The sequence below is a fragment of the Pseudophryne corroboree genome, chromosome 8, assembly GCF_028390025.1.
Source record: "Pseudophryne corroboree isolate aPseCor3 chromosome 8, aPseCor3.hap2, whole genome shotgun sequence".
Classification (NCBI taxonomy): Eukaryota; Metazoa; Chordata; class Amphibia; order Anura; family Myobatrachidae; genus Pseudophryne; species Pseudophryne corroboree.
The window spans coordinates 167,596,407-167,615,237 of NC_086451.1; the positions used below are offsets into that span (position 1 = coordinate 167,596,407).

The following is an 18,831-nucleotide window of genomic DNA, read 5'->3' on the forward strand; positions in this document are numbered from 1 at the left end:
TGAAGCCGGGGTGACTGGGAGATAGTGGGTGACTGATGCAGGGGTGACAGTGATAGTGGGTGACTTAGGCAGGGGTGACAGGGAGTGTCACGATCCGGGTATCTGGACGCCATTTCTTATCCATCAGATGCCTCCTAAGGCTGGCTCAGCGCTCCAGGACCGGATCCCATCTGTTATCCTGATGTGTACATTCCTGTATCCTCTCCTGTCACTCTGGGACGCTGTCACAGTAAACGCCATATTACACCTGGCATGGCGTCTCCCGCGGCCTCCGCCGCCGTCCCTGAACTTCTGCATGCAGAGTGTCTGAGTGGCGATTACGTCAGCCGCGGCCTCCGCTGTGTCCGCGTGGTTGGATGTGCATCTGTCAGCCTGGCGCCTCCTGTCTCCGGTGGCCGGCGCCGCCATTACTGTTTTCATTACCACATGGATTACAAACCAAACTTCCCTCCAAGTGTCTGCATGGGCGCAGCCATCTTGGATTCTGTCAGCTGATCATTTCCACCAATCTGTTCTCAGTATTGATAATCTGCATAATTGCCTAGCCAATCCCTTCCTTGCTGCAGGTATAAATACACTGTGCCTGAGCAAGGAAGGCGTCAGTGCTTTGGTTGTCAAACCTAGTTCCTGTTTGTCTCTCTCCTGTGATTGTCTTCCAGGTTCCAGCTCCTGTCTCAAGACTTCCACCATAGAGACCCGCACCAGCATTCCACCTGCGGTGTAGCCTGACTCTCCAATCCATTGTGGATTCATCTGTTTCCAGCTACAACATTACCTGCTTCCAGCTCAGCTTCCAGCAGAGTACAGCTTCCCTTAAAGGGCCGGTGTCCTTTCTACACTTTACCACTCTCCACCGGTATTATTATTTCTCCGCTCTCAAGTTCTACATTTCAGTTCATATTTCATCGCTCCCAAGTTCATTTATTATTTAACTGGTTCCAGCCAGTATCCACTCCGTGCTAACAACAGTCTGGTTCCAGCCAGTATCCACAGCAGCTGTTTTACCTTCAGCAACCCAGCTTTTCCTGGAACACCAGCTGGCACAATCCTGGGTTATCTCCATTGCTACAGTCGGGCCTGGTAAGGACTTTCCATCTAGAAGATCATAAGAACTATCTCACACTACCAGTGCCCTGTGGCTCCTGCCATCCTGTAGTACCCAGGAACTGTATTTATTCTTTGCTGACTTTTACGTTTTCTTTTACTGCTGCTGTGTTGCGGAGTTGTCATAATAAACATCATTGACTTTTATCCAAGTTGTCGTGGTCACGCCTTCGGGCAGTTATTATTCATGTTACTTACATGTCCAGGGGTCTGATACAACCTCCCAGGTTCCGGTACATCTCAGCCCCTACAACTGAGGCTGCCTCCCGTCAGCTCAGGCCCTCAGTTGTGACAGTAAGCACTGACCTAATGAATCCAGCCGGAGACCAGGATCAAGTGGCCAGGCCGATGCAAGAACTGGCAGCCCGACTAGAACATCAGGAGGCTGCACAGGGCTACATCATCCGCTGTCTCCAGGATCTCTCTACTCGGCTGGATGGGATTCAGACAACTCTCCGTGGATCAGGCGCGTCTGGTGCGTCAACCACAGTGACTCCAGCTATAACCCCACCCACCTTACCCATTTCTGCTCCACGTCTTCATCTTCCAACGCCAGCAAAATTTGACGGATCTCCAAGATTCTGCAGGGGATTTCTCAACCAGTGTGAGATTCAGTTTGAGCTACAACCTGGCAATTTTCCCAGTGACCGTACAAAAATTGCCTACATTATTTCTCTTCTCAGTGGCTCAGCCCTTGATTGGGCATCACCGTTATGGGAGAGGTCCGACACCCTGCTATCTTCCTACACTGCCTTCGTGTCAACATTCAGGCGCATCTTCGACGAGCCAGGCCGGGTAACCTCAGCTTCATCCGAGATTCTCCGTTTACGCCAGGGGTCACGTACTGTAGGACAATATCTGATACAGTTCCAGATCCTGGCATCCGAACTGGCATGGAACGACGAGGCCCTGTATGCTGCATTCTGGCATGGCTTATCTGAGCGTATTAAAGATGAGTTAGCTACCAGAGACTTACCTTCTAAGTTAGATGAGCTAATCTCACTCTGCACGAAAGTTGATTTACGTTTCAGAGAGAGAGCAACTGAGCGTGGAAGATCATCTGCTCCAAAATCTTCTGCTCCTCCTCCTCGTCAACTGTCACCATCTAAAGATGAGCCCATGCAACTTGGCCGTTCCCGTTTAACTCCTGCTGAGCACCGAAGACGTCTCTCCGAGTTTCTCTGTCTCTATTATGCAGTTCCATCTCACACCATTAATGCCTGTCCCAAACGTCCGGGAAACTCCAAATCCTAGCTCGCCAAGGAGAGGGCCGGCTAGGAGTAATGATCTCCTCTCCATCTCCTCAAGATTGTAATCTCCCAGTCTCGCTTCAAGTTGCTCAACGTTATCGGAACGTCATTGCCCTCCTTGATTCCGGAGCAGCTGGGAACTTTATTACCGAAGCCTATGTTAAACGGTGGTCCCTACCCACCGAGAGACTTCCTTCTTCCATTTCTTTAACTGCCGTGGATGGCAGCAAAATTTTTGATGCAGTTATTTCTTTAAGGACTCTACCAGTTCGTCTGAGAGTGGGAGTTCTTCATTCCGAACTTATTTCTTTTCTAGTGATTCCAAGAGCCACACATCCTGTGGTCCTGGGCCTTCCATGGCTCCGTCTTCACAATCCTACAATTGATTGGACGACTACGCAAATCCTGGCATGGGGTTCCTCCTGTGCTGAGACATGTTTGTTTAAAGTATTGCCTGTCTGTTCTTCCTCCCCCAGGTCGTCTGATGTTCCACCTCCTCCATATCAAGATTTCACGGATGTGTTCAGTAAAGCTTCTGCTGATATCCTTCCTCCTCATAGAGAATGGGACTGTCCGATTGATCTCGTTCCAGGGAAGGTTCCACCTCGAGGCCGAACTTATCCGTTGTCTCTGCCTGAGACGCATTCTATGGAGGAATATATTAAAGAGAACCTAGCAAAGGGGTTCATTCGACCTTCTTCTTCTCCAGCCGGCGCAGGCTTCTTTTTTGTAAAAAAGAAAGATGGTGGTCTGCGGCCGTGCATCGACTACAGAGGTTTGAACGACATTACCATCAAGAACCGTTATCCTTTACCCCTGATTACTGAGCTCTTTGACAGAGTTAGCGGAGCTACCATCTTTACAAAGCTGGACTTGCGAGGTGCATACAATCTCATCCGGATCCGTGAGGGTGACGAGTGGAAGACCGCCTTTAACACCCGTGACGGACATTATGAGTACCTCGTCATGCCCTTCGGATTGAGCAATGCTCCAGCTGTCTTCCAGCATTTTGTCAATGAGATCTTCAGAGACATTCTATACCGTCATGTCGTGGTCTATCTAGACGATATCCTCATTTTTGCCAACGATTTAGAGGAACATCGTTTTTGGGTTAAAGAGGTTCTGTCCCGTCTCCGTGTCAATCATCTCTATTGCAAATTAGAAAAATGCGTCTTTGAAGTCAAGTCCATTCCGTTTCTAGGGTACATTGTGTCCGGTTCCGGACTAGAGATGGATCCTGAGAAACTACAAGCAATCCAAAATTGCCCGGTACCCTTAACCCTCAAAGGGGTCCAGAGGTTCTTAGGGTTCGCCAACTATTACCGAAAGTTTATACGAGACTTTTCCACCATTGTGGCGCCTATTACTGCTTTCACTAAGAAGGGTGCTAACCCGTCCAAGTGGTCTGAAGAAGCCATGCAAGCATTTCATCTTTTAAAACAAAGGTTCATCTCTGCGCCTGTTCTGAAACAGCCTGACATCGACTCTCCTTTCATCTTAGAGGTGGATGCCTCCTCCGTTGGAGTAGGAGCGGTGTTATCTCAGAGGGCTAAAGATGGCCATTTACACCCTTGCAGTTTCTTCTCCCGGAAGTTCTCCCCAGCTGAGCGCAACTATGCCATTGGCGACCAGGAGTTGCTAGCCATCAAGCTCGCTCTAGAAGAGTGGAGGTATCTGTTGGAGGGAGCTTCTCATTCAATCACCATACTTACAGACCACAAGAACCTTTTATACCTGAAGGGCGCACAATGTCTCAACCCTCGTCAGGCCAGATGGGCACTTTTCTTTTCCAGGTTCGACTTTAAACTCCAGTTCTGTCCGGGCTCTCAGAATCGCAAGGCCGATGCCCTTTCCCGCTCATGGGAGCAAGAAAATGAGTCAGAGTCTTCAGACAAGCATCCTATTATAAATCCGTTGGCATTCTCCACGGTAGGGATGGACTCTACGCCCCCATCAGGGAAAAGTTTTGTGAAGCCGATGCTAAGGAAGAAGCTCATGCATTGGGCCCATGCTTCCCGTTTTGCCGGACATACAGGTATCCAAAAAACCCTGGAGTTTATCTCTAGGTCCTATTGGTGGCCAACTCTGAAAAAGGACGTCTTGGAGTTTATTGCATCTTGCCCAAAGTGTGCCCAACATAAAGTATCCCGCCAGTCGCCTGCGGGGCAACTGGTTCCACTATCCGTTCCCCGTCGACCATGGACCCACTTGTCGATGGATTTCATTACAGACTTACCCATGTGCAACAAGTTCAATACCATCTGGGTGGTAGTTGACCGGTTCACCAAGATGGCACACTTCATTCCTCTCACCGGTCTTCCGTCAGCTTCCAAGTTGGCTCAAGTATTCATACAAGAGATCTTCCGACTCCACGGTCTTCCTGAAGAAATTATCTCAGATCGAGGAGTTCAATTCACAGCCAAATTCTGGCGAAGTTTATGTCAAGTCCTCCAAGTCAAGCTAAAGTTTTCCACGGCTTACCATCCTCAGACCAATGGTCAAACCGAGAGGGTGAATCAGGACTTGGAGGCCTTCCTCCGCATCTATGTGTCCTCCTCTCAAGATGACTGGGTTCAATTACTTCCCTTGGCCGAGTTCTGTCATAACAACCAGTATCATTCTTCATCTGCTTCAACACCATTCTTCACTAACTTTGGATTCCACCCTAAAGTCCCTGAGTTCCAACCGCTTCCAGCAACTTCTGTTCCCGCAGTGGATATCACCTTGCATCAGTTTGCCAATATCTGGAAGAGCGTACGATCAGCTCTGCTCAAGGCATCGTTCAGGTACAAGAAGTTTGCGGATAAGAAGCGTCGAGCAGTTCCTGCTCTCAAGGTGGGTGATCGGGTATGGTTATCCACGAAGAATTTGAGGTTAAGAGTTCCCAGTATGAAGTTTGCACCTCGCTATATCGGTCCTTTCAAGATTGAACAAGTCATCAATCCTGTTGCTTACACACTCCAGTTGCCTCCCTTCTTAAAAATACCCAGGACATTCCATGTTTCCCTGTTGAAACCGCTGATCTTGAATCGGTTTCATTCCTCACTTCCTCCAACTCCGAAAGTCCAAACTCAACGAGGCGTTGAGTATGAAGTGGCCAAGATCCTGGACTCACGTCACCGTTACGGTCAACTACAATATCTTATTGACTGGAAGGGTTATGGTCCTGAGGAACGTTCATGGACCAATGTTTCTGATGTCCATGCTCCTGCCTTGGTCCGGAGATTCCATTCCAAGTTTCCTCAAAAGCCAAAGAAGTGTCCTGGGGCCACTCCTAAAGGGGGGGGTGCTGTCACGATCCGGGTATCTGGACGCCATTTCTTATCCATCAGATGCCTCCTAAGGCTGGCTCAGCGCTCCAGGACCGGATCCCATCTGTTATCCTGATGTGTACATTCCTGTATCCTCTCCTGTCACTCTGGGACGCTGTCACAGTAAACGCCATATTACACCTGGCATGGCGTCTCCTGCGGCCTCCGCCGCCGTCCCTGAACTTCTGCATGCAGAGTGTCTGAGTGGCGATTACGTCAGCCGCGGCCTCCGCTGTGTCCGCGTGGTTGGATGTGCATCTGTCAGCCTGGCGCCTCCTGTCTCCGGTGGCCGGCGCCGCCATTACTGTTTTCATTACCACATGGATTACAAACCAAACTTCCCTCCAAGTGTCTGCATGGGCGCAGCCATCTTGGATTCTGTCAGCTGATCATTTCCACCAATCTGTTCTCAGTATTGATAATCTGCATAATTGCCTAGCCAATCCCTTCCTTGCTGCAGGTATAAATACACTGTGCCTGAGCAAGGAAGGCGTCAGTGCTTTGGTTGTCAAACCTAGTTCCTGTTTGTCTCTCTCCTGTGATTGTCTTCCAGGTTCCAGCTCCTGTCTCAAGACTTCCACCATAGAGACCCGCACCAGCATTCCACCTGCGGTGTAGCCTGACTCTCCAATCCATTGTGGATTCATCTGTTTCCAGCTACAACATTACCTGCTTCCAGCTCAGCTTCCAGCAGAGTACAGCTTCCCTTAAAGGGCCGGTGTCCTTTCTACACTTTACCACTCTCCACCGGTATTATTATTTCTCCGCTCTCAAGTTCTACATTTCAGTTCATATTTCATCGCTCCCAAGTTCATTTATTATTTAACTGGTTCCAGCCAGTATCCACTCCGTGCTAACAACAGTCTGGTTCCAGCCAGTATCCACAGCAGCTGTTTTACCTTCAGCAACCCAGCTTTTCCTGGAACACCAGCTGGCACAATCCTGGGTTATCTCCATTGCTACAGTCGGGCCTGGTAAGGACTTTCCATCTAGAAGATCATAAGAACTATCTCACACTACCAGTGCCCTGTGGCTCCTGCCATCCTGTAGTACCCAGGAACTGTATTTATTCTTTGCTGACTTTTACGTTTTCTTTTACTGCTGCTGTGTTGCGGAGTTGTCATAATAAACATCATTGACTTTTATCCAAGTTGTCGTGGTCACGCCTTCGGGCAGTTATTATTCATGTTACTTACATGTCCAGGGATCTGATACAACCTCCCAGGTTCCGGTACATCTCAGCCCCTACAACTGAGGCTGCCTCCCGTCAGCTCAGGCCCTCAGTTGTGACAGGGAGATAGTTGGTTACTGAGGGAGGGGTGATAGGAAGGGGTTGGGTAAGTATGGGAAGAAAGTGGGTGACAGGGATAATAAATGAATAAGGCAGGGATGATAGGGAGATAGTGGATGACTGTGGCAGGGGTGACAGGGACAGTAAGAGACTGAGGCAGGGGTCGCAGGTATAGTGGTTGACTGAGGCAGCGGTGACTGGGAGATAGTGGGTAACTGAGGCAGGGGTGACAGGGAAAGTGTGCGACTCAGGCAGGGGTGATAGGGAGATAGTGGGCAGCATATCTCTGCCTCACTGCAGCAGCACATTCCTGCTTCACTGACAGCAGCACATCCCTGCAACGTTGACAGCAACACATCCCTGCAACATTGACGGCAGCACATCCCTGCCTCATTGACGGCAGCACATCCCTGCCTCACTTATAGCAGCACATCCCTGCCTCGCTGACAGCAGCACATCACTGCCTCGCTGACAGCAGCACATCACTGCTTCACTGACAGCAGCACATCACTGCTTCACTGACAGCAGAACATCCCTGCCTCACTGGCAGCAGCACATCCCTGCTTTACTGACAGCTGTATATAGGGCCTAATTAAGACCTGATCCCTGCTGTGCATATTCACACAACAGGAGATCAGGTCTGAAGTGCGTGTGTGCTGGTGCCACAGTGCACCGGCACATGCCAGAGATGCGATCAGCATCTCTGCCCAGTGAGCGCCTCTGCCTGATTGACAGGTAGAGGCGGTCACTGGGCAGGAGGAGTCGGGCCAGCGGCGTTGTGCCGCCATTTTGGGGGCACAGTCAGGACAACGCAGACATGACCGGACCGTATGGGGGCGGGGCCGTGACGGCTGTGTGACCCGGACAGCAACAGGCCTTATTTACTAAAATCTCAGATAAATTTTATGGCATTTATGTGCAGTCTAGTTTGCACAGTTGATAGAGTGTTGATCTTGCACTATCAATGTAAGCCTCACATAGGTTTGATACACATGTAAGTTTGTTTTTATTTTACTACATTGTGGTTTGTGGCTCTATACCATGTAATGCATGTCTTTTAACAGTAGTCAAGTCTTCCAATTTGCTTGTTAGTGAAACCCAATACATAGCTTTATTTTATTTTGTTTCTTCAAATATTACATAGTAACATAGTAACATAGTATCTGAGGTTGAAAAAAGACAATTGTCCATCGAGTTCAACCTATTTGTGGTGTCCTATGCATGATGATTTTACTAAAATGTCTGACTGATGCTGCTGTCAGCCATTGCATTTTATCCCTATTTATAGTAATTATAATGCATGACTATGCACCATACCCCTGGATATCCTTATCCAATAGGAATTTATCTAACCCATTCTTAAAGGTGTTGACAGATTCCGCCATTACAACTCCCTCGGGCAGGGAATTCCAAACACGTATTGTCCTTACCGTGAAAAAGCCTTTACGCTGTATTGTGCGGAATCTCCTTTCCTCTAACCTGAGCGAGTGTCCACGAGTCCTCTGTGTTGATCTAACCAGAAACAGGTCCCACGCAAGCTCTGTGTATTGTCCCCTTATATATTTGTAGATGTTGATCATATCCCCTCTTAGTCTCCGCTTTTCCAATGTAAACATGCCTAGTCTTTCAAGCCTTTCCTTGTATGCCATCATCTCCATGCCCTTAATTAGTTTGGTCGCCCTCCTCTGTACCTTTTCAAGCTCCAGGATATCCTTTTTGTAGTACGGTGCCCATAACTGTACACAGTATTCAAGGTGTGGCCTCACTAGTGATTTATATAACGGGAGTATAATACTCTCGTCCCTAGCATCAATACCCCGTTTTATGCATGCTAATATCTTATTAGCCTTCTTTGCTGCAGTCCTACTTTGGGTACTACTGCTTAGCTTGCTATCTATGAGGACACCTAAGTCCTTTTCCAGTACAGAATCCCCTAATTTTACCCCATTTAGTAGGTAGGCATATGTCTTATAACTTTTTTTTTCAATATATAAACATTTTTATTATAAGATTTTCAATGACACAAGTACATCCAAGTTGCAGATTATGGATTGTGAAGGACAAATCAACCATATAAACAATTTAAGCAATTTAAATTGCATGCAGGTAGTAGAATATCAAACTCCTTGGATGAAAGTTGGTCGTAATAAACTAGGATAGAAAAGAATAAAGTAGAAAATAAGATTTTAAACCTACCGGTAAATCTTTTTCTCGTAGTCCGTAGAGGATGCTGGGGACTCCGTAAGGACCATGGGGATAGACGGGCTCCGCAGGAGACATGGGCACTTTAAGAAAGACTTTAGTTCTGGGTGTGCACTGGCTCCTCCCTCTATGCCCCTCTATGCCACAGTTAGAGAAACTGTGCCCAGAGGAGACTGACAGTATGAGGAAAGGATTTTGTTAATCCAGGGCAAGATTCATACCAGCCACACCAATCACACCGTATAACTTGTGATAAACTACCCAGTTATGAGTACGAAAAAACAACATACTGTAGCATCAGTGCAGGATTGATGCAACTCTAACATAACCCTTATTGAAGCAATAACTATATACAAGTATTGTAGAAGTAGTCCGCACTTGGGACGGTCACCCAGCATCCTCTACGGACTACGAGAAAAAGATTTACCGGTAGGTTTAAAATCTTATTTTCTCTAACATCCTAGAGGATGCTGGGGACTCCGTAAGGACCATGGGGATTATACCAAAGCTCCAAAACGGGCGGGAGAGTGCGGATGACTCTGCAGCACCGATTGAGCAAACATGAGTTCCTCCTCAGCCAGGGTATCAAACTTATAGTATTTTGAAAAGGTGTTTGAACCTGACCAAGTAGCAGCTCGACACAGCTGTAGTGCCGAGACCCCTCGGGCAGCCGCCCAAGAAGAGCCCACTTTCCTCGTGGAATGGGCCTAGACCGATTTCGGTAACTGCAATCCAGCCATAGAATGCGCTTGCTGAATCGTGTTACAAATCCAGCGAGCAATAGCCTGCTTTGAAGCAGGGGCACCAATCTTGTTGGTTGCATACAGGACAAACAGCGCTTCAGTTTTCCTGACTCTAGCCGTCCTGGCCACGTAAATTTTCAAAGCCCTGACCACATCAAGTAACTCGGAATCCTCCAAGTCACGCGTAGCCAAAGGCACCACAATAGGTTGGTTCATGTGAAAAGATGAGACCACTTTTGGTAGGAATTGAGGACGGGTCCGCAATTCCGCTCTATCCACATGGTACACCAAATATGGGCTTTTATGTGACAAAGCCGCTAATTCCGACACTCGCCTAGCCGAAGCCAAGGCTAATAACATGACCACCTTCCATGTGAGATATTTTAACTCCACCGTTTTAAGTGGTTCAAACCAGTGTGATTTTAGAAAACTTAACACCACGTTAAGGTCCCAAGGTGCCACCGGAGGCACAAAAGGAGGCTGAATATGCAGCACTCCTTTTACAAAAGTCTGAACTTCTGGAAGAGAAACCAATTCTTTTTGAAAGAAAATGGATAAGGCCGAAATCTGGACCTTAATAGAGCCTAATTTTAGGCCCAAATTCACTCCAGTTTGTAGGAAGTGAAGGAAACGGCCCAGATGGAATTCTTCCGTAGGAGCATTCCTGGCCTCACACCAAGAAACATAATTTCACCATATACGGTGTAATGTTTTGACGTTACATCCTTCCTAGCCTTTATCAGCGTAGGGATGACCTCAACCGGAATGCCTTTCACTGCTAGGATCCGGCATTCAACCGCCATGCCGTCAAACGCAGCCGCGGTAAGTCTTGGAACAGACAGGGCCCCTGATGCAACAGGTCCTGTCTTAGAGGAAGAGGCCACGGATCTTCTGTGAGCATTTCCTGCAGATCCGGATACCAGGTCCTCCGTGGCCAATCTGGAACAATGAGGATTGTTCTCACTCCTCTTTGTCTTATTATCCTTAACACCTTGGGTATGAGAGGAAGAGGAGGAAATACATAGACCGGCCGGAACACCCACGGTGTCACTAGGGTGTCTACAGCTACTGCCTGAGGGTCTCTTGACCTTGCGCAATACCTCTGTAGCTTTTTGTTGAGCCGGGACGCCATCATGTCTATCTGTGGCAGTTCCCACCGACTTGTAATCTGTGCAAAGACTTCCTGATGAAGTCCCCACTCTCCCGGATGTAGGTCGTGTCTGCTGAGGAAGTCTGCTTCCCAGTTGTCCACTCCCAGAATGAACACTGCTGACAGTGCGCTTGCGTGATTCTCCACCCAGCGAAGAATTCTGGTGGCTTGTGCCATCGCCACTCTGCTCCTTGTGCCGCCTTGGCGGTTTACATGAGCCACTGTGGTGACGTTGTCTGACTGGATCAGAACCGGTTGGTCGCGAAGTAAGGTCTCCGCTTGACGTAGGGCATTGTATATGGCCCCTAGTTTCAGGATGTTGATGTGAAGACAAGTCTCTTGACTTGACCAAAGACCTTGGATATTTCTTCCCTGTGTGACTGCTCCCCAACCTCGGAGGCTTGCCTCTGTGGTCACCAGGATCCAGTCCTGAATGCCGAATCTGCGTCACTCGAGAAGGTGAGCACTCTGCAGCCACCACAGGAGTGATACCCTGACCCTGGGGGACAGGGTGATCAACCAATGCATCTGCAAATGTGACCCAGACCACTTGTCCAGTAGGTCCCATTGGAAAGTCCTCGCATGGAACCTGCCGAATGGAATGGCCTCGTATGATGCCACCATCTTTCCCAGGACTCGAGTGCAGTGATGCACTGACACAAGTTTTGGTTTCAATAGGTTCCTGACAAGAGTCATGAGTTCCTGGGCCTTTCCTATCGGGAGATAAACTCTCTTCTGGTCTGTGTCCAGAATCATGCCCAAGAAAGACAGACGAGTCGTAGAAACCAACTGCGACTTTGGGATATTGAAAATCCAGCCGTGTTGCTGTAACACTTTCAGTGAAAGTGATACGCTGTTCAGCAACTGCTCTCTTGATCTCGCTTTTATGAGATCGCTCAAGTACGGGATAATTGTGACACCTTGCTTACGCAGGAGAACCATCATTTCCGCCATTACCTTGGTGAAAATTCTCTGGGCCGTGGAGAGACCAAACAGCAACGTCTGAAATTGGCAATGACAATCCTGTACCGCAAATCTGAGGTACGCCTGATGAGATGGATAAATGGGGACATGAAGGTATGCATCCTGTACACAAATGCGGACAACAGGTGTCAAGCCGTGTGTTGCCTTTGTCAAGCTGTAATAAGTAGGGGTAAGGACGTTAACCACCTCAGAACATCCTCCCTTATACGTCACCTGCAGCGCATTAATCATAAGTCAGTGACAAGTTCAAAAACTTTGGATGACAGCGGAAGCAGTCCACTGACCACTAAATCCCTTCCTCTTGTAACCAAGCTCCTGCAAACCACACCACCAACTCCCTCAGTGTCAATTTCCTCCTTAGACAGGAAAGCCAATAGTCCTGCAGGCCATGTCACTGGCAAGTCTGACGAGTCCTCTCCTGCCTGGGATTCCTCCGATGCATCCTTGAGTGTAACGCCTACTGCTGCTGGCGCTGCTGTTGTTGCTGCTGGGAGTCGATCGTCATCCCAGAGGGGAAGTCGGAAGACCACTTGTACTACTTCCAGTAGGCAATTGACTGTCCAACAGTCCTTTGCGAGGAAGATGAAATATCACAGCAGTCATCCTGCTGCAAAGCGGATAACTCAGGTCTTGTCAGCCTGGGTGGTGAGAAACGTGGTTCCGGTATCCATCGTTAATTCAGAGGCAACTAGAGACTTGATTGAGGTACTGTGTCCCCGGTACCAAATGCCATCTAGGTTCCATTTCTCTAGGCAGGCGATACCGAAAATGTACACAGACCTCAGAAAAAGAGTCACCAGTGTCCTAAAAAATGCAGTTGTACCCAAGGTCCACTAGTCCACATGTCCGTGGTTAAGTGGAGCAGGGCAGACTCAGGACTATATGACTGTGACAGCCCACTGGGTAGATGTATTGCCTCCCGCAGCAAGAACAGCAGCGGCGGCACCAGTAGCAGCATCTCGCAAATGCCAACTCGTTCCTAGGCAGACTACGCTTTGTATCACCGCTTTCCATAAGAGGCACACAGCTGACAACCTCTTACGGAAACTGAGGAACATCATCGCAGAATGGCTTACCCCAATTGGACTCTCCTGGGGATTTGTGACATCGGACAATGCCACCAATATTGTGCGTGCATTACATCTGGGCAAATTCCAGCACGTCCCATGTTTTGCACATACATTGAATTTGGTGGTGCAGAATTATTTAAAAAAACGACAGGGGCGTGCAAGAGATGCTGTCGGTGGCCCGAAGAATTGCGGGCCACTTTCTGCATTCAGCCACCGCGTGCCGAAGACTGGAGCACCACCAAACATTCCTGCACCTGCCCTGCCATCCTCTGAAGCAAGAGGTGGTAACGAGGTGGAATTCAACCCTCTATATGCTTCAGAGGATGGAGGAGCAGCAAAAGGCCATTCAAGCCTATACATCTACCCACGATATAGACAAAGGAGGGGGAATGCACCTGACTCAAGCGCAGTGGAGAATGATTTCAACGTTGTGTAAGGTTCTGCAACCCTTTGAACTTGCCACACGTGAAGTCAGTTCAGACACTGCCAGGCTTTTGCAGAAGAAGCTGGAGACATTGAAGGAGGAGCTAAAACAGAGCGATTCCGCTAGGCATGTGGGACTTGTGGATGGAGCCCTTAATTCGCTTAACCAGGATTCAATCTGTTGAAATCAGAGCAATACATTTCGGCCACCGTGCTCGATCCTAGATTTAAAACCTACATTGTATCTCTCTTTCCGGCAGACACAAGTCTGCAGAGGTTCAAAGACCTGCTGGTGAGAAAATTGTCAAGTCAAGCGGAACGTGACCCGTCAACAGCTCCTCCTTCACATTCTCCCGCAACTGGGGGTGCAAGGAAAAGGCTAAGAATTCCGAGCCCACCCGCTGGCGGTGATGCAGGGCAGTTTGGAGTGAGTGCTGACATCTGGTCCGGACTGAAGGACCTGGCAACGATTACTGACATGTCGTCTACTGTCACTACATATGATTCTGTCACCTTTGAAAGAATGGTGGAGGATTATATGAGTGACCGCATCCAGGTAGGCACGTCAGACAGTCCGTATGTATACTGGCAGGAAAAAGAGCAATTTGGAGGCCCTTGCACAAACTGGCTTTATTCTACCTAAGTTGCCCTCCCTCCAGTGTGTACTCCAAAAGAGTGTTTAGTGCAGCCGCTCACCTTGTCAGCAATCGGCGTACGAGGTTACTTCCAGAAAATGTGGAGAAGATGATGATCATCAAAATGAATTATAATCAATTCCTCCGTGGAGACATTTACCAGCAATTGCCTCCAGAAAGTACACAGGGATCTGAGATGGTGGATTCCAGTGGGGACGAATTAATAATATGTGAGGGGGGCGATGTACACAGTGAAAGGGGTGAGGAATCGGAGGATGATGAGGTGGACATCTTGCCTCTGTAGAGCCAGTTTGTGCAAGGAGAGATTGATTGCTTCTTTTTTGGTGGGGACCCAAACCAACCAGTCATTTCAGTCAGCCGTGTGGCAGACCCTGTTGCTGAAATGATGGGTTCGTCAATGTTTTTCTTTTCAATCTAAGCCCCTGCAGTTTTCTGTAAGAATCTGCTTCGCTATGATGATCAACAAGTCACAAGGGCAAACACTCAGGGCTGGAGGTGTAGATCTTAGGACCAGCTGCTACAAGCATGGCAAAGGTGTCACTATCATTGGTGACACCCAGAGAGGCAGCGAGGGAGATTGTAATGCAGTGCGCGCAGATAAGCAGCGCAATGGTAAAAAGGAGGCATGGTCTCATAGGTAGGGGTGTGGCCTGTTTTCCTGAATCTCCATTTTGTTGCTCCGGGTATCCCGGGGGTTGAGTGCTGCACCCGGGGACTAGTGTGTGAGTGGTGCTGGCTCCTGCACAGTGACAGAAACTGGGTGTTGCACGTAATGTTACAGTGAAACACCCATATTCTGTCACTGAAGAGGAGCCGGCACTTTGGTGTCAACCACCTTGGCGGGTGACACTCGGGTGTGGGCCGCAACCCCGTTGTGATGCCACTGACCCATGGGAAGCTTTACGTGGCTTACCCATGTGTTAGTAGCCCCAAGCATCTTTTGTGTTAGTCCCTGAAGAAAAACTTCAAATATTTACAAATACATTTTGTAATCAATGGGCCTAATTCAGTAAGGATTGCAAATTCTGCTAAGTAACAGAATTTGCAATCCTTTGGTTCGCATGCTGGGGCCACCCAGCATGCCGCCTCCCTTCTTGACCACGCTGAAATTGCAGTCTCAGTGCAGTTCAGCGTGATCATAAAAAATGGGTTAGCCTCCTGTTGGTGCAGACTGTATGTGTGCGCAGGAAGCCGCCACCATTTTTGTGATCGCAGCTGCTGCATGTGATGTCATGCAGCAGCTCTGACCACGCCTCCTGTTTCTCCGTTGCCGACCCCATTTTGTAGCCCTGCCCATGCACCGCTCCATCTCCGACTTGGAAATGGATTGTTGCTGCCCCTTCCCCCCAGCACCGATTGACAGTCAGAAGCGATCGCATTATCTGCGGGGTGCCGCAGAAAATGCAGGCGCATGCGTATGCTCTTAGCAATTTTTGCAGTTGGATTGCTTATTGCGATTGCAATCCAACCTGAATCAGGCTCTATTACCTATCACAATGCACTGCGGGTAGTACAAAATGGGGTTAATATAAGAGAAAAACCCCCCAGAGCTGTGCTCCTTAACTGTCCCTGGTGGCTAGTGGAGCGGCTGCCCAGTAATCAGTGTCCACGCCAGTGCGCACATGGCCCACCCCCTACAGCCACGCTGGATCACGGTATAGTGTGGGCACAGAAGTCCCTTACCTCCCTTTCATCAGCGGCCTCGTGATCCCTGAGGGCGGTGTGTGTGTGACTGACCTTAGGAAGAAACCGGAGCCTCCGCTGCAGTGACCCAGCAACCAGGGCACGGGAGTATACTGCGCCGCTGGGAGTGATGGAGCTGCAGTAAAGATGTCTATTAGACCTAACCTGCTGCAGCCCTTGTAGATTCTTATAAAAAAAGTTCTTCTTTTCTTGTCAAAATGAATAGCTAAGAATAGGCTGCCTGAGGCAGCCCCCTGTTAAGTGGCCTGCTACTGAAGGCACCAACTACAAACTGAGCTCCCTGTTCATGGAAGCGAGGTTATAGAGCAGGGGGCGCTGAGCATCTTGGGAACAGTCAAAAGCTTTGAGCCTGTTGGTGCCTCAGATCAAGATCCTACTCTACACCCCAATGTGAATCCTTGTGGAGTCCAGTGTACCCCACAGAAGAAATGAATGTGTCACACCCATTGGCAGCAACATTAGAATAGCTGCTGATGGGCACAATTGAGAAAGGAAGGGGGGAAAACATTTGAATCCAGCACATATATGTAATTTGAATATGTAATTTGTACCTTCCTACTTTAAAATGTAATGGATGAACCTCACCCTGTGAGAACTATCTTCATGATCAAGAGATCTCATACGCAAGAAAAGCATGTGTTGGGATAGAGCTGTGGAGGGCGGCTGCTCGAGCACACCCCCGTCAAGTTAAGGAGATTCAACTGAGGAAGCACAAGGGAACTCTTGTCTGGGGACAACAACTGCAGGGAGACCACATCTTTTCAGATGAAAATGAGAGGGCGGAAGGCTGCCTAATACTGAAGCACCCTCAAACATCAAACCATATGCAACAACTAGTACAAGCATTCCTGGGGAAAGGTCTGCAGCAGACGGATTTGCATACGGTGATGTCATCCAAGCAGTGGGCCAAAGTTGGCTGGAACCCTCATCTGCATATGAAAAGAGAAAAGGGGCGCTTGGATGACCCCTAGTTCGCATTGAACACCCCCCACCCTCCTTTGGTGTGGGGCTCATGTTGGCCATGCCCCAGCCCCTGAAGCATTCAAGCTGATTTCTTGCAGCAGCTGGGCACTGTAACAGCTCCAGAGCTGCTCTGTAATGCAAATAAAAGGGTGTGGGCCCTGCAACACCACCTGTAGTTCGCATTGTGCGTTGGAAGGCACAAAGTAAGCAGACGGGAGAAGTCAGGATAGTGCGCAAGGGCATAGAAGGGAGGGGCTCAAGAAAAGAGAAGTGGAAACAGACAGCAAACTAGGCGGGAGAGAGACCTGAGACAATGAGATCTAAATTATACCAGAGCCAACCAGGGGAAAGCACAAATGCAGTCCCCCCCCCCTACCACAAATTATGCAGTCGAGATTCCCACATTTGGGGAAATCACAGAGGTCAGCATACCCAGAATGCAATGAATGAACCTCACCCTGGGAAAACAATCTTCATGACCATGGTATCACCTAAGCAAAATAAGTATGATTTGAGATAGGGCTGGGGAGGGCCGCTGCTCAGGCACACCTCCGTCAAGTAAAGGAGATTCAACTGAGGCAGCACAAGGGAACTCTCATCTGGGGACAACAACTGCAGGGAGAACACATTTTCAGACGAATGTGTGAGGGCAGAAGGCTGCCTAATACTGAAGCACCCCCCAAACAACAAACCAAATGCAACAACTAGTACAAGCATTCCTGGGGGAAGGCCTGCAGCAGATGGATTCGCATATGGTGATGTCATCCAAGCAATGGGTATAGTTGGCTGCAACCCTCGTCTGCATATGAAAAGAGAAAATGGTCACGCAGGGCATGGCGGCCTTTGTGGGGTTGCGCTTGGATGACCCCTAGATCGCTTTATACACCCCCATCAGTGTGGGGCTCATGTTGGCCATGCCCCAGCCCCTGAAGCATTCAAGCTGATTTCTTGCAGCAGCTGGACCCAGTAACAGCTCCAGAGTTGCTCTACAAGACAAGTAAAAGGGTGTGAGCCATGCAGCACCACCTGTAGTTTGCATACACACATATATAGGACAGCATCTCTTATATGCCCCAGGGGCAATAAAATAGTATCCTTATCTAGAGTATCCGTCCATGCCGCTACAGCACTACACATACACACCCAGGCCGACGCAATTGCCGGTCTGAGTAAGGTACCTGAATGTGTATAAATGGACTTCAGGGTAATCTCCTGTTTGCGGTCAGCAGACTCTTTGAGGGTAGCCGTATCCTGGGACGGGAGGGCTAACTTCTTGGATAAGCGTGTTAATGCTTTGTCCACCCAAGGGGAGGATTCCCATCGTAACCTATCCGTTGATGGGAAAGGATACGCCATAAGAATCCTTTTGGAAATCTGCAGGAGATTCCCAAGCTTTTTCACATAACTCGTTCAGCTCGTGTGAGGGGAAAAGGTTACCTCAGGCTTCTTTCCCTTGTACATATGTACCCTCTTGTCAGGGATAGGGGGCTCCTCTGTGATGTGCAAAACATCTTTTATTGCCATAATCATATATCAAATGTATTTTGCCAATTTTGGCTGTAACTTTGCATCATCGTAATCGACACTGGAGTCAGAATCCGTGTCGGTATCTGTGTCAACAATCTGGATAGTGGGCACTTATGAGACCCTGACAGTCCCTGCGACATAGGATCAGGCATGGGTTGAGACCCTGACTGTCCCAAAGCTTCAGCCTTGTCTAATCTTTTGTGCAATGTGTTTACACTAGCAATTAAAACATTCCACATATCCATCCAATCAGGTGTCGGCGGAGACACCACATTCATTTGCTCCCGCTCCTCTCTAATATAGCCTTCTTCCTCAGACATGTCGACACACGCGTACCGACACACCACACACACAGGGAATGCTTTTACTGAAGACATTTCCCCCACAAGGCCCTTTGGCAGAGCTGGCCCTAACCAATATGATGCCCTAGGCAAGATTTTGCCTGGTGCCCCC

General features: G+C 48.8%; 1 non-coding gene across 1 annotated transcript; it reads right to left on the minus strand.

Moving 5' to 3' along the window:
- Positions 1–17,192: 17,192 nt before the first annotated feature.
- On the minus strand, positions 17,193–17,359 carry LOC134951172 (U1 spliceosomal RNA). Its single transcript, XR_010183962.1, has one exon. It is a non-coding gene; the product is annotated as a U1 spliceosomal RNA (small nuclear RNA).
- Between the last annotated feature and the right edge of the window lie 1,472 nt (positions 17,360–18,831).